Source organism: Dasypus novemcinctus, chromosome 9, assembly GCF_030445035.2.
Source record: "Dasypus novemcinctus isolate mDasNov1 chromosome 9, mDasNov1.1.hap2, whole genome shotgun sequence".
Classification (NCBI taxonomy): Eukaryota; Metazoa; Chordata; class Mammalia; order Cingulata; family Dasypodidae; genus Dasypus; species Dasypus novemcinctus.
The window spans coordinates 3313307-3328276 of record NC_080681.1 but is presented as its reverse complement, the minus strand read 5'-3'; positions in this window follow the sequence as shown (position 1 = coordinate 3328276).

Below are 14970 nucleotides of genomic sequence, written 5' to 3'. Positions count from 1 at the left end.
CTGTGTGATGAAACTGAACCCAGAGGGGATCTCTTTTCACAAGCCTTTCATGCTACTGTGCTGGAGTTGTAGTTGGTGTTGGGGTTTAAGATATATTTAGGGGATTTGAATCTCTGGACTGACAATATGATAGCCAGGCCCTGAGCCTCAACAGACTCCAGCTCCTACAATCTGATTTATTGGACTCACCTCACTCAGCTAAGATGGAGTTGAAGAAGGACAACCACCACACCATGGAGCCTAGAGTGCCTACAACTGAAAGCAGGAGGATTGCATCCAGTAACCATGTGGAATCTGAGCCTTCTCTTGACATAGAGGTGCAATGGACACAACCAAGCCAAGGTCCACAGAGAAAAGGTGGCATTGGAGTGGGAAAAGTGGACATAGTGGCTGATGGGTATGGGGAATGGCAGGAAGAGATGAGATGTGGAGGTGCCTTTGGGACTTGGAGTTGCCCTGGATGGTGCTTCAGGGGCAATCACCGGACATTGTAAATCCTCCCAGGGCCCACTGGATGGAATGGGGGAGAGTGTGGGCCATGATGTGGACCAATGACCATGAGGTGCAGAGATGCCAAGAGATGTACTTACCAAATGCAATGGATGTGTCATGATGATGGGAGTGAGTGTTGCTGGGGGGGCGGGGAGGGGTGCAGTGGGGGTGGTGGGGTCGAATGGGACCTCATATTTTTTTAATGTAATATTTTTACAAAATCAATTAAAAAAAAATCCTAGCTAAACTAGGTAATTTTAAGAAAAAAATCAAGTATAAATTAAATTTCTTTGGAATTCATTTTTAAGAATTATTTAATCTGTAAATTCTGTACTTGGGAACTAAACATATCAGTTGAAAATTCTGCCTGGGTAATGTAAAGCTCTCTTCCACAGTGTATAGATGTAGGGCTTATGAATGCAGCACCATGGAGTAAAGCATGGTGTGATAAGAGTTTTAGGAGAAGCTTTATTTGCCATGGGACCTAAGACAGCAATCACTCCAGAAGTTACAAACAAAATGAGAATGGGTAACTCTGGGTACATGCGGGTAGGACTCTGTTCTAGGCTTTGTTCCATGCTTCCACAGAACACACCGTAAGCACCTTTGGAAATATATAAATATGTGAAATAAACAAAAAGGCAGAATATACTAAGACAAGGCCAGCACTCATAGCCAGGATAAAACCTTCAGAAAATCAAACAGTTGAAGAGGATATCCAAAAATTTAGAGGTGAATCACTGAAATATTGGTGGATCACATTTGACGCTGTGAAGGGAAACCTGAACATTGTCCCAGCATGATGGACAGGCATCTAATCAATAAATAATGATCAACAGGCATAAAATGAAGCCACAGTCTCCTTTTTCCATGGAAAAAATGAATTCAAAAGAGTATTCTGGTGGACAATATGCATGCCAAAAATATGCTTCCTGAGGTTTCCTGACCTTTTGAAAATAAAATTTAATGGAATTTATGTGTCATCACTTCTTAATTTTTTGCTGTTTTTGTCACACTTTACACTCTTAATAATGAAAAAGGCACCATGAAAATTCTATTAAGTGAAAGATAGCTATATATATACATATCCTATATACATACATTTACCATATTAGAAATTAAAAGGCATACTATTGTAAATGATTTAATTTAATTAACCTAATGAACCCTATATACATTAATATATTAACCTTTTGTCCAAAATACATTCATTTCTAAAACCAGGGCATAATGAGAAATTGTTTAGGACTTATGAAAATCTCTTTAAACCAAGAGATTTAGCATGTTAAGAAAGAGCTGGAATTTGCTACTCATGTCTTTTTTTATTCTTTTGAGAAAAGAGAGTATCACACAGACATGTTGTCAAAAAATGGACTATTTGATGAGTATTTTTAAATAATCATTAACAGTTTTTCATAATATTAAAATTCTACAAAAAATTGAACAAGTGGTTACTTACAAAGAATAATTGTAGCTTATAATCTGTAAATATGCAAAAACTTTCATATTATGTTAAATTTAAATTCATTGAATTAAAAACATTGAATATTTTCACAGGCATGCATGATTTTGTAACACTATGTATTGCTCATCTAGGAAATATTTACATATTTACATATTTGGTGAACTTTCAAATATGAAATAATTCTTACACAATAAAAATATGAAATATACATTTATTTCACTAAAAAAAAAAAAAAAAAAAGACAAGCAGCCGCTGCAACGAGCAGATGCCTCCAGGAGCACACGCCACACCCGCAGGGAGGGCACTGGCCCAGGGCTGGGGCGCTTGCCCCTCACCTGGGAGGGCCTGGGTTCCGTTTCCGGTGCCTTCTAAAGAAGATGAGCAGACAATGAGCAGAGCCGAGGGGGCACCCCAGGGGGAATAAAAATAATAAATAGATAAGTACCTCGTAAAATTATATAAGAAGTCAAAGGTGTGGCGCTTCTTCCGGTCTTTCACTTCCTCCAGGCTTCTGAGAGTAGACTTCACTCTGTCCGCAGAGGTGGCATTTGGGTCCAGGCACCTGTGACCAGCTATTGTTTTTATGCAGGAACTGCAGGGCCAGATCCCCACAGCGCATCTGTTCATTTTGGTCTTGGCATGTGTAGCAATTTGGCATTGTTTAAGAATTCCAAAAGCAGATACTGGATTATGTTTGTGGACTGGCCTGGATTGGACTCAGAGGCTGCACTTTTGCTTAATTAAATTGTGATTAAGGCTTTGACTGGGCCATGTCAGTAGGACATTGAGTCCCCTCCCACAAAGGGGAGAAAACTACATAGCAGAGGAGTCAGCAGGAGTTTTTTGTTGTTGTTTCTCGTTTAAAGATTTATTTATTTATCTCCTCCCGCCTTGCTGTTTTTGCTGTCTGTGCTATCTTCTCATTTTCTCTCCTCTAGGATTCACCAGGATTTGATCCTGGAGACCTCTGATAGGGAGGTCAATTGTGCCACCTCAGTTCCTGGTCTCTGCTGCACTTCACCTTGACCCTCCCCTTGTCTCTTTCTTGATGCATCATCATCTTGCTGTGTAACTCATTTGTGCAGGCACTGGCTCACCATGTGGGCACTTGTGTAGGCACTCGTGCAGGCACGGGGCTCACCACGCAGTCATTGTAAGGGCACTGGCTTGCCGTGCAGGCATGCTTTCCCTTCTTCTTTTTCACCAGGAGGCCCCAGGTTTTGAACCCAGATCCTCCCATATGGTAGGTGGAGGCCCTATCACTTGAGCCACATCCACTTCCCCAGTAGGAGTTTTGATCCTGGAGCCCGGGAAGTAAGCACAGAGAGAACCAGATACTTGAGGAAGGAGAGGAGTCCCCATTAGACACGGCAGAGGCCCTGGGCAGGGAGACGAGCTAGTCACCTGCTAGTCTACAGCTGGCCTTGTGGAGAGAGCAGAGCAGCTGAGCCAGGAGAGAAATGAGCCCCCAGGAAGAGAGGAACCCAAGAAGCCTGAACTCTGGCAGACGTCGGCAGCCATCTTGCGCCACCATTTGGCAACAGACTTTGGTGAGGGAAGTAACTTACGCTTTATGGCCTGGTGACTGTAAGCTTCTACCCCAAACAAATAGCCCTTATAAAAACGAACAGAGTTCTGGTATTTGGCATCAGCCCTCCGGCTGGCTAATACAGCATGGAGGGGGCACGTGTACTTGGCCTGCTGGCTGATTTCAACTCTCTTTACCACTTCCCTGAGTGCGGTGCCATAACAGGTTTGTATTTACCTATGACTCTGACCTTCATGGTGCATCTATCCATGTCGCTGCAAACCAGCTCAGAGCAGAGTTACAATTACTTTTTGCAACTCTGTGGGTCACCCCACCCACACACACATACACAAAAACACCCAAACCAGTTAGCCAGTTAGTGACCCATCAACCGGAAGCCTCCACGCTTCTTTTGACCCTTCTGACTGGCTGTGACACTGACCTCTGTCCACATCCATGCATGGTGGCTGGGCCTTAAAATGAGATCAATGTATAATCCTAGGTCAATTTTAACCACAAGGTCAAGAGTGTGCTTTTTTTGAGGTTTCAGGATAGTCAGTTTCTCTTTAGGGAAAAGACAGAAATATTTCTCTTAGGTAAAATACCTCCTGTAGCACTTTGATATGGTTATGAATTCCAAAAATAGATATTGAATTATGTTTATAATCTGGTCCGTACCTGGGCATGATTAAGTTATGAGTAGGGCATTGATTGGGCCACATCAGTAGGGCGTTGAGTCCCCACCCACCAAGTGGTGGGGACTCATAGATAAAAGGCATGGCAAAGGACAGGGTTGAGGGTTTCTGATGTTGGAGTTTTGATGCTGGAGTTTGATGCTGAAGACTTAAGCTGGAGACCCAGGAATCAGCATGCAGAGGAAAGAAAAGCAAGCCCTGGGAAGAGAGGACCTGAGCCAGGAGAAGAACACAGAGGAATAGAGATGGCTCCTTAGACACAGCAGAAACCCCAGGGAGAGAGACAGAGCTGTTCAGCTGATAGTCTACAGCTGACCTTGTGGAGAAAAAAGGAGCTGAGTCCAGAGGAACCCAGGAAGCCTGAACCCTGGAAAATGTCGGCAGCCATGAAACTAGACTTTGGTGAGGGAGGTAACATATGCTTATGGTCTACTATCTGTAAGCTCCTACCCCAAATAAATACCCTTTATAAAAACCAACCAATTTCTGGTATTTTTTATCAGCATCCCTTTGGCTGACTAATACAGAATTTGGTACTGAGAGTGGGGTAGTGCTTTTGCAATTACCAAAATGCTGGAATGGTTTTATAAATGATAAAGGATATTTTTTGGAGGAATTGTGAGATGCTTGGAAGAAAAGACCTACAGTGATTTGGAAAGACTGTTGATAGCAATATGGATGCTAAAGAGAATTTTATGGTGCCTTAGAAGTAAATGATGAAACTATTATTGGAAACTGGAGGAAAGGTGAACCATGTTTTGAAGTTGCAGAGAACTTAGCAAGATTAACTCCTGGTGTTTCATGGAAGGCAGAATTTGAAAATGGCAAGCCTGGGCATTTAGCTGAAGAAATTTCCAAAGAAAGCCCAGAGAATGCAGCTTGGATTCTGCTTGTAGCTTATAGCAAAATGTTAGATGAGAGAGATATGCTAAGGACGGTACTGTTGGGCACAAACACACACAAGAAAACAGAAACTGATTCTGGAAATTCCAAGCCTCTGGAAATCAAGCTCCCAGATGAAAGTGCCCCATTGGAGGGCTTAACTAAATGTGGAACTTATAAATTTGGATTGAAGGTACAGTTGTGTGGAAAGTCTTACTGTCTGATGGCTTTGACCTCTGCTTCCTGCATGCTAAACCAACAGACTTTTTAAGAGAACCACAGTCAGCCTGGAATAAAAGGGACATGGAAAGGAGAAATTGAAGGGGGAATGACTTCAAGAGGAAAACCATGGAAGCTGAAATCTGGAATTAAGACATCACTTTGGGCCAAGAGAGGAATCCCACCCATATGTACAGAAAGGGTGAGTTTGCCCCAGCAGTTGAAGATGGTAGATGTTCCCACCATCTGGGATATAATATATTCTGGGAGAGTTTTGCCACCCCAGGGTACAGAGAGGGTGGAGCACATTCCCCAAGGATTAGGACAGTTAAGGTCGGCACCCCACAGGTCTGAGAGAAGTGGACCTGTCTCCCACGGCTTAGGGAAGTCCACGTGGTCAATTTATTGCTCTGAGAGCGTTGAGCCTATATGCCAAAGGTGAGGGAAGGCCAGGTGGCCAACTCATTGCTCTGAGAGGATTGAGCCTGTATGCCAAAGGTGAGGGGGAATGTTGTCTTCACGTCACTGTACTAAGAGGGTTCAGACTGTAACGCAAAGATTGGGTACAGTGTGGCAATCACCCCAGCACTCTTGGAGGGTGAGATCTGGAATTTGGTTGATACCCAGATGTTAGATGAGGGTGGAACCAAGAAAATGGCCATTGGGCAAGCATGTGGAAAGGTGGGTTCCAACAAGGCACCAAGGAGAAGAAACCATTATCTTAAGACTGTCTCTCAGATTGAAATAAAATGAAGGATGCCCTGCAGGTTTACTGAACTGTAGAGGACCTGTGACTCAGGTTTCCCTACCAATTTCTCCTTATTGTATGAAAATGTTTATTCTTTGTCCATTTGTGTACTGGAAACATATAAATTGTTTTGTAAGTTTCAGAGGTCTATAGCAGACAGGACTTTGCCCCAAGACAAACTATTTCTTTAAATTGATTGTGATGTGATTTAGTATTTGCCTTGTTACTGATTTAAGGTTTTATTGAATATTGTAATGTCTTTTTGGAATTCAGAGGCTGGAGTATAGGAGTTTGATATGGTAATGATTCCAAAAATAGATATTGGATTATGTTTGTAATCTGGCCTGTACCTCGGGGTGATTAAATTATGATTAGGGCTTTGATTTGGTGTTGAGTCCCCACCCCTTGGTGGGTAGGAACTCACAGATAAAAGGCATGGCAAAGGACAGAGTTGAGGCTTTCTGATGTTGGAGTTTTGATGTTGTAGTTTCATGCTGGAGTCTTAAGCTGGAGCCCCAGGAAGTCAGCACACAGAGGAAAGAGAAGCAAACCCTGGGAAGAGAGGACCTGAGCCAGGAGAAGAACACAGAGGGATAGAGACGGCTCCTTAGACACGGCAGAAACCCCAGGGAGAGAGAAAGAGCTGTTCACCTGAGAGTCTACAGCTGACTTTGTGGAGAGAGGCAAAGCCTAGAGAGCCTCATAGTCTACAGCTGACCTTGTGGAGGAAACAGAGGACCTGAGCCCAGAGGAGCCCAGGAAGCCTGAGCCCTCACAGACATTAGCAGCCATCCTGCTCCAACATGTGAAATAGACTTTGGTGAGGGAAGTAACTTATGCTTTATGGCCTGATATCTGTAAGCTCCCAACACAAATAAATACCCTTTATAAAAACCAACCAATTTCTGGTATTTTGCATGAGCCCCCTTTGCTGACTAATACACCTTCCAAAGCAGAGCCTTAACCTGACTTGACTACGTCCCCCTCCTGTGCTTCTCTCTGCTTCAGATCTCCGCAGTGTGCATCTGAACTACATCAAGCCCTTGCATTCTGATCTTTTCCTAAACTTTCTATTTTCATATAGCTGGAAGCCTATGATATTAACACACTGATAAAACCAATTCCAATCAAGAACCACATGCTAGGGAAATGGATGTAGCTCACATGGTTGAGCGCCTGCTTCCCATGTCCGAAGTCCTGGGTTCCATCCCTGATACCTGCTAAAACAAAACAAGCAAACAAAAAAAGAAAACCAGTTTGGGGCAGCCAGTGTAGCACACAATCCTCAGCCTCAATACCAAAAAAAAAAAAAAAATGACCTGCTAAAGTTAGTGAATCACTATGCGAGTTGGCCTTTAAAAAGAACAACAGGGTTGAATGTAGATCCTGATGGATTATATATGTAGAATTCATTGTTTATCTATTATATTCAAAATACATGTCTTAACTTTATTCTTAACTTGAAAGTTCTAGCTAACTCAGTGTGGAGTTAATGAGCATCTAAAAATATCGGATTCCTTAATTCACCCATGCTGAATTGTAGGAAAGTTTCTAGTTTGTTGGTTACAAACGCCTATGAGAATCTGACCTGAGCAGCTGAGCCTCCCCTCAATAAAAGCATTCACACGCATACTCTTATCCAAATCCTGTACATAGACCCATAGGGATATGTGGGCTCCAGGCTCAGAAGTCCTGATGTATAGATGAGGCGTGAGGCAACTGCACAGAGTCTATAGATCTACTATACTGGAAGATAACCTGTTGACCAAAAGCACTCCCTGAGTCCATCACACATTCCAGCAGAACTGAACCAAGGTTCTAAGACATACTTTCCATGCTCCTGTAGGATCTCAGCACCATGCATAGCTTCCCTGTACTATCCAGGCCCTAGGATCATATCCAACCACTAACTTCCCACCTAGCCTTTCCTTGGGTCCCATCTCCACTATTCAACCTATCTTTCTCCCATCTGCTGAGTTAGGATGGGTTTAGGATCAGAACCAGACTTCAGTTGGCATCAGTGATGGGCCAATAAGGGAAAGGCTAAGACCCCCACACCTGACCATTCTACCAGGTTGGAGCAGGTCTCAATAGTAGGTACATGAGAACGTCCAGGGAGCTGCATCAGGTAAAGGACCAGGCAGTGGGTAGCACAGAGTCTTAAGAGCCTGGCTTGTCAAGATGCCAATAGCAGGAACCTAGCAGAAGACTGACTCAGTACCATGATTTCAATCTCCAGATCTGGGAAAAGCAAGACAGAAATAGAGTTCCAAGCCAGGACTAAGGTAGGAAATTAGGGGGAACAAAACAGTCATCCAGGGTTCACAGTATTGTATGTGGTATCTTTTAATTTTTATTACATAATATATATTACTTAAAATTTTCCTTTTTAACCTCATTTGCATATATAATTCAGTGCTGTTAATTACACTCACAATGTTGTGCTACCATCACTGTCATCCATTTCCAAAATATCTAACAGCAACCCCATGACAGCGTGTTTTGTGAATCCCAGAAAAGGTCACGTTCTTTGAACTAATCCATTCCCATAGGACTGTATTAGATTCAGTTAAGGGACCTTAATCGAATCAATTTGATTGGCTGGCTTTGATTTTTGGGCTACATCAGTGAGGCGTGACCCAGATTGGGTCTCCACCCTCTTGCTGGGATCTTATATAATCTGGGACCTGAAAGCAGAAACACACAGACGGCTGCCATCTTGACCCTCTGGTCCATGTGAGAGAGGACTCCAGAACTGTCTACAGCTGCAGAAAGACAGAGAAACCCGGAGAGGCTGAGGGAGGCTGGAAGCTGGAAGCAGTGGAGCAATCTGAAGGAAGGAGAAGCCACCATCTTGCCTTGCCACGCGGCAGGAGTCAGGATCTGGCCCGCAGCTGAGTTTTGGTGACAAAACCTCTCTGATGATGCCTTGATTTGGACATTTTCACAGCCTCCCAACTGTAAGCTTTTACCCTATTAAAGCCCATTATAAAAGTCAGCACATGGGGGGACAATACACTAAGTGTAAGATACGGACTATAGTTAAAGGTAATACTTTGATGATGCTCTTTCTTAATATGTTACAAATGTCTCACAACAGTGCAATATATTGGTGCTGAGGGGAGGTATGGGAGTCTTGTATGATGTTATGCACGTTTGTTTTGTAAGTTCACAACTTTTACTATACACTTATTGTTTATGTATGTGCATGTATGAGTGATAGACTTCAATAAGTTTTTAATGAAAAAAAAAGTCTAAATGACCTATGCTGCTCAAAGAAAGCTAGCTAAAAAAAAAAGAAAACCCAAAACAACCTGTTAAGTAAAGTATTCCAGTAAAAGAAAGGGTCAGGTTAAATTCACTGCAAAATATCTCTGTAAACTGATGTTGGATTCCTTTCATTTCCATGTTTCCTCTATTCTGAGAGGCATAGTCCTGTTAATGTAGGAAAATGGTAAATTTGTGAGGAGAACTAATCCTCCTTTATTTGAACAAATTGCATTTTCCCCTTGCCTCCTAACCTAAGTAAATAATAAAAAACACAACAAATACAACAAAGATCCAACACATTCATGGTATTTTTGCATCATTTAGCAAACTAAAACAAACTGCAATAGAAATTCTGTACAATTTAAGCATTAACTTACCATTCCCTACTGCCAACCCATCCCCTGGTCACCTATATTCTAGATTCTAACTCTCTAGGTTTGCTTTTTCTAATTATTTCATATCAGTGATATCATAAAATTTTATCCTCTTGTGTCTGGCTTATTAGTTCAACATAAGGTCCTCCAGGTTCATCCATGTTGTCACATGAACAGAACTTCGTTCTTTTTAATGCTGAAATATATTCCATTGTATGTATATACCACATTTTGTTTATTCATTCAGTGGTTGATGGACCCTTGAATTGCTTCCATCCTTTGGCAATTGTGAATTTTGTTTTTTGTTTTGTTGCTTTTAATACTAGTTATTCCAGTGGGTGGTATCTCATTGTGGTTTTGATTTGCATTTCCCTAAGAGTTAATAATGTTGGGCATCTTTTAATGTGCTTTTTAGCCATCTGTATATCCTTTTTGGAGAAATGTCTATTCAAGTCTTTTGCCCATTTGTTAATTGGGCTGTTTGTCTATTTATTGTTCAGTTTTAGGATTTTTAAATACATTCTGAATATTAAACCTTTATTGGATATGTGGTTTCCAAATATTTTCCCTCATTGAGTAGGTTGTCATTTCACTTTTTTGACAATGTTCTTTGATGCACAAGTTTTAAATTTTGATAAATCCCGTGTATCTATTTTTTCTTTTGTTGCTTGTGCTTTCGGTATAAAGTCGTAGAAACCATTGCACATGGAAGATCCTGAAGAGCCCTCCCTACATTTTCTTCTAGGAGTTTTATAGTCTTGGTTCCTATATTTAAGTCTTTGATCCATTTTGAGTTCATTTTTGTATGTAGTTATCTAATTTGTCGGCATACAGTTGCTCATCGTGTCCTTTAATGAACCTTTTTATTTCTGTGAGGTCGGCAGTAATACCCACACCCACACACTTCTGGTTTTATTTATTTACCTCTTCCCTCTTTTTTCTTTGTCCCACATTACCTCTTTATATTTCGCATGTCTATTATCAGAAAATATGCCTTTTTCTTGTTCAATTTTATGCTGACTTTTACAGGAATTAAAGAGTTTATGAGGACACAGTTCTATTGGGTTTCACATTTACCCTTTTAGTTACCTTTCCTGAAGACTTCCACTTCTCCACACTCCTCCAATGCACTCTCTCCTGTCTTTTCCTTTCAATCTGCAAAACTCCCTTTATTATTTCCTGTAGGGCAGGTCTTTTGTTGACAAACTCTCAGATTCTGTTTATCTGTGAATATTTTAAATTCCTCCTCTTTTTGAAGGACAATTTTGTCAGTTGAAGAATTTTTGGCTGGCAGTTTTTCTCTTTCAGTACCTTTAATATATACCATTGTCTTCCTACTTCCATGGTTTCTGATGAGAAATCAGCATTAGACTTATTGAAGATCACTTTTATGTGATCAATTGCTTTTCTCTTGCTGCTCTCAGAATTCTCTTTATCTTTGGTATTTGAAATTCTGATTAGTATATTTCTTGGAGTAGTCTATTAGGGTTTATTTTGACTGGAGTATGTTGCACTTCTTGGGCATTTTATTTATGTCTTTCATAAGAGTTGGAAAAGTTTGGGTCATTATTACCTCAAATATTCTTTCTGCCAGTTTTCCCTTCTCTTCTCTTTCGGGGACACGCGTGATGTGTATATTTGTATGTTTCCTGCTGTCACTCAAATCCCTGAGAAACTGCTCAATTTTTCCAGAAGATTTTGCCAGCTTTTTCAATGCAATAAAAGTTGCCAGATATGGCTCTGTCTTATCTTTTTGAAAGCAATAGAATACTAATGACTTTAATGGTTATACATTCTAGCTAATAAAGAACATTTACAAATACCAGAAAGCCAGTTTTGAAATGTATGCATTTCTTTGAATAGAATCAGTATTTTGTGGGTTTATTTTTAAAAAAGGCCTCAGTTTGAACTCATGACCGACTGATGTGAAACACATTTCTGCTCCAAGGAGGGAAAGACAGAGGGATGAATGCTGCTCTTCTCCACTGGCCCCAAAAGTGCTCAGTTCACAAAGGGGAGTGGATGTGGCTCAATGACTGAGCTCTGACCTATCACATGGGAGGTCCCTTGTTCAGTTCCTGGTGCCTCCTAAGGAAGATAATGGGCAGATGCAGCATACTGATGCAACAAGATGACACAACAAGAGACACAAGAAGAAAAACACGATGAGAGACACAACAAAGCAGGGAGCAAAGGTTCCCGATGCCTCCTAAAGAAGACGAGCAAGACAACAAGCTGATGCCACAGGCAGGTGAGGCGAGCTGACACAACAAGATGATGCAATAAGAGACACAAGAAGAAAAAACGTAATGACAGACACAACAAAGCAGGGAGCAGAGGTGGCTCAAGTGATTAGGCACCTTCCTCCCACATCGGAGGTCCCAGGTTTGGTTCCCAGTGCCTCCTAAAGAAGCAAGGAAGACTGACTTTCTCTGTCTTTCAGGATTCCCAGTTGAAGGTACTCCACTGTCTGTCAGGATTGTTGAAACTGGCTTTCAGGACTGCAGTTGCTTGCTCTTGTTCACAGCCATAGACATGATCTCGGTTACCACATTCTCCTAAAACTGACCTGCCACAAGCACACTTGTTGCTTCTTCAAAAGATTTGGCCCAGAAGAATCTGATGTGCTGTAGCTGATTTTGAGCAGGTAGCCACGTGGTGTCTGTGCTTGCATTTCTGCAGGTTTCTCTTGTTTAGCTGCACCAGCAAGAGCAGGTTCAGAAGATGCTGTGTTGATGCTGGAATGATGGCTGTAGGCAGGGAGGTGGGAGCCAGAGCTGGGGCAGGGGTTGGGGCCTGAGCCTCGGCTGCTTTGGGCTTCCTCACCATGAGCACCACAAGGTTTTCTCCTCAATTTCATATTCTTTGAGAGCAGTATCATCCTTAAGGGCTTTGCCTGCAAAAATTCGTTTTGGGCCTCCTTCCCCCTTCCAGACTCAATCTTCTCTTTCAGTGCGTTCCCTGGCTCCTCGGGGCAGATGTCCATCTTGAAGGTCTGCTGCGGGGGGGTCCGCAAGGGAGGACGGCGGCGGGGATTCGGCCCGGGAGCGCCCTCGCCTCTGCCCTGGCTCTGCGGCTCAGCATCTGCTGCCCACCCGGGGCTCCGACCGCGCCTCCCCCGCCGCCTGCAGGGGACGCGAGGGACGAGCAGCGCTCCCCTGACCGCGGGGCGCCCCTGCGCAGCCCCGCGGCACCACGTCTCACCCTGCACTTTCCCTGCAGTGGGCCCACCTCCAGCAGAAAGCTCCCTCGTTCCTTCCCTGGAAATCCGGATCTGTTCTTTTTTGGTGCAGGACTTTTCTCCCTAGCGCCTGTGACGCGTTTACATGCTGTCTCTCGGTGTCCCTTTTCCTTACACTTTTCAGTGCCGGGCCCCATCCTGTCGCAAAGCAGCTCAGACCTTCTTTCTATTTTACCTCTTCCTGTTAGGCTTTTCTTCCCCACTAGGGTATCCCGCCCTGGGGACCAGGGACTGCCAATTCGGAAAGGCCTGTCTGGCATTTCCATGGTCCGGTGGCCGGAGCCTGGATTAAGCGTGCACACCTGCGGCCCACAGCTCCGCGCGGTCTGTCTGTCTGTCCCCCGGGGGCCCTCGTCCCTGTGGCAGCCCTCTGCAGCTGGTGCTGGGCCAGGATGCGTTTGGAGCCGGGTGCCTGGGCCTGGGTGCGCCCGGGTCCCAGCTTGCTGGACGGTGCGTGGCTCTGTCGCCTGCATCTGCAGCAGGAGCGACCCAGGCGTGCTGCCTCTGGTGACCCCACGTGGGGTGGACTGAGCAGAGGAGGAGGCTGGCCTGGCAGGGCCAGGAGGGAAACCCCTGCCTGACCCTGGAGGTTCTTTCCCTTTTCCTTTGAGTCAGTGTCTGTGGAGCCCCCTCCAGCCTCCACCATCCTCCAGCGTTCTAAACTAGTGGGATTTGTCCTTTCATTAGTGGGCTCTGAAGGAAGACGTTTCCAGGCCGTGCCTGGTAGTGCCATGTTGATGACTTTCCTGCTGCGCGTTTTGCGCATTTGAACTGGCTCAGGCCTCTGCGTTCTGGTCTTTTCCTCACGTTGCAGCCTTTTCTAAGCTTCCTGTTTTCATGCACCTACAAGCCTATGGTGTTATCACACCGATAAACCAACTCCAATCAAGAACTCCAGAAATAAAAATGCGAGGTCCCAGCAGGGCTGATGTGAAGTTCTAAGTCAGGCAGCTTTGACCCTGTAGCTCTTCAGTGCTTCCTGGGGGTCCACTCTCGCCAAGCAGTTGGAGGTCAACCGGCACATGGGGACCGACGGATGTGCTTTGGGGATGTGGAGAGCCAAGCCGGAACCAGAGGGAATATCCCTGGCATTGCCACCCCTTAGGAGCTGTGTCAGCCAGCCAGAGGGGTGCTGATGCAGAATACCAGAGATCACTGGCCTTTATAAAGGGTATTTATTTGGGGTAGAAGCTTACAGTTAGCAGGCCATAGAGTGTAAGTCACTTCCCTCACCAACGTCTGCTGCCATGCGTTGGAGAAAGTTGGCTGCCGCATCTGCCAGGGCTCAGGCTTCCTCTTCTTCCTAAGGCTCTGTGGCCCAGCTGCTTCTTCTCTCAGCTGCAGGCTGGCAGAAGCCTAGTCTCTCTCCAGGCTCAGCTGCTCTGTCCTCCCCACAAGGTCAGCTGTAGACAAGTAGGCTGTCTCTCTTCCTGGGGCCTCTGCTGCATCTAGGAGCTGTCTCTATTCCTCTATGTTCTTCTTCTCTGTGTATTTACTTCCCAGGGCTACAGCATCAAAACCTCCAACTAACTTCTCTGCCGTGTAGTTTTCTCTGTGAATTCTATTGACATGGCCCAATTAAAGCCATAATCATAATTTAATCAAGTAAAAGTGACACCTCTGAATCCAATACAATCTAATATGCCCGGAGGAACAGACCAGTTGACAAACATCTGATACCTATTTTTGGAATTCATAAACAATATCAAACTGCCACAGTAGTATTTAAAACAACAATCGGTTTGGGAAGTTAGCTGAACATATCCTAGGCCAGAGACAGATAACCTAAGGATATTTTCTTGGTTTTGTATATTTCTTTGTCTTCCACACAGCAAGTAGAAAGACAACAGAGTGCTATGGTAGTAATTGTGAACTTTAGAGTGAGATGCCTGCGTTCAGATCTCAACTCTGCCATGAGAATAGCTGCATGACATGGGAAGGTTTTTAAATCTCCTTGCCTCATGTTAATATAATCACTGCTGTACTAGGGAGAGTAGTAGCAGAACCCACCTCGCGGGGTTGTTCTGCGTAATAAATGAATGAGTGAATGTAAAAG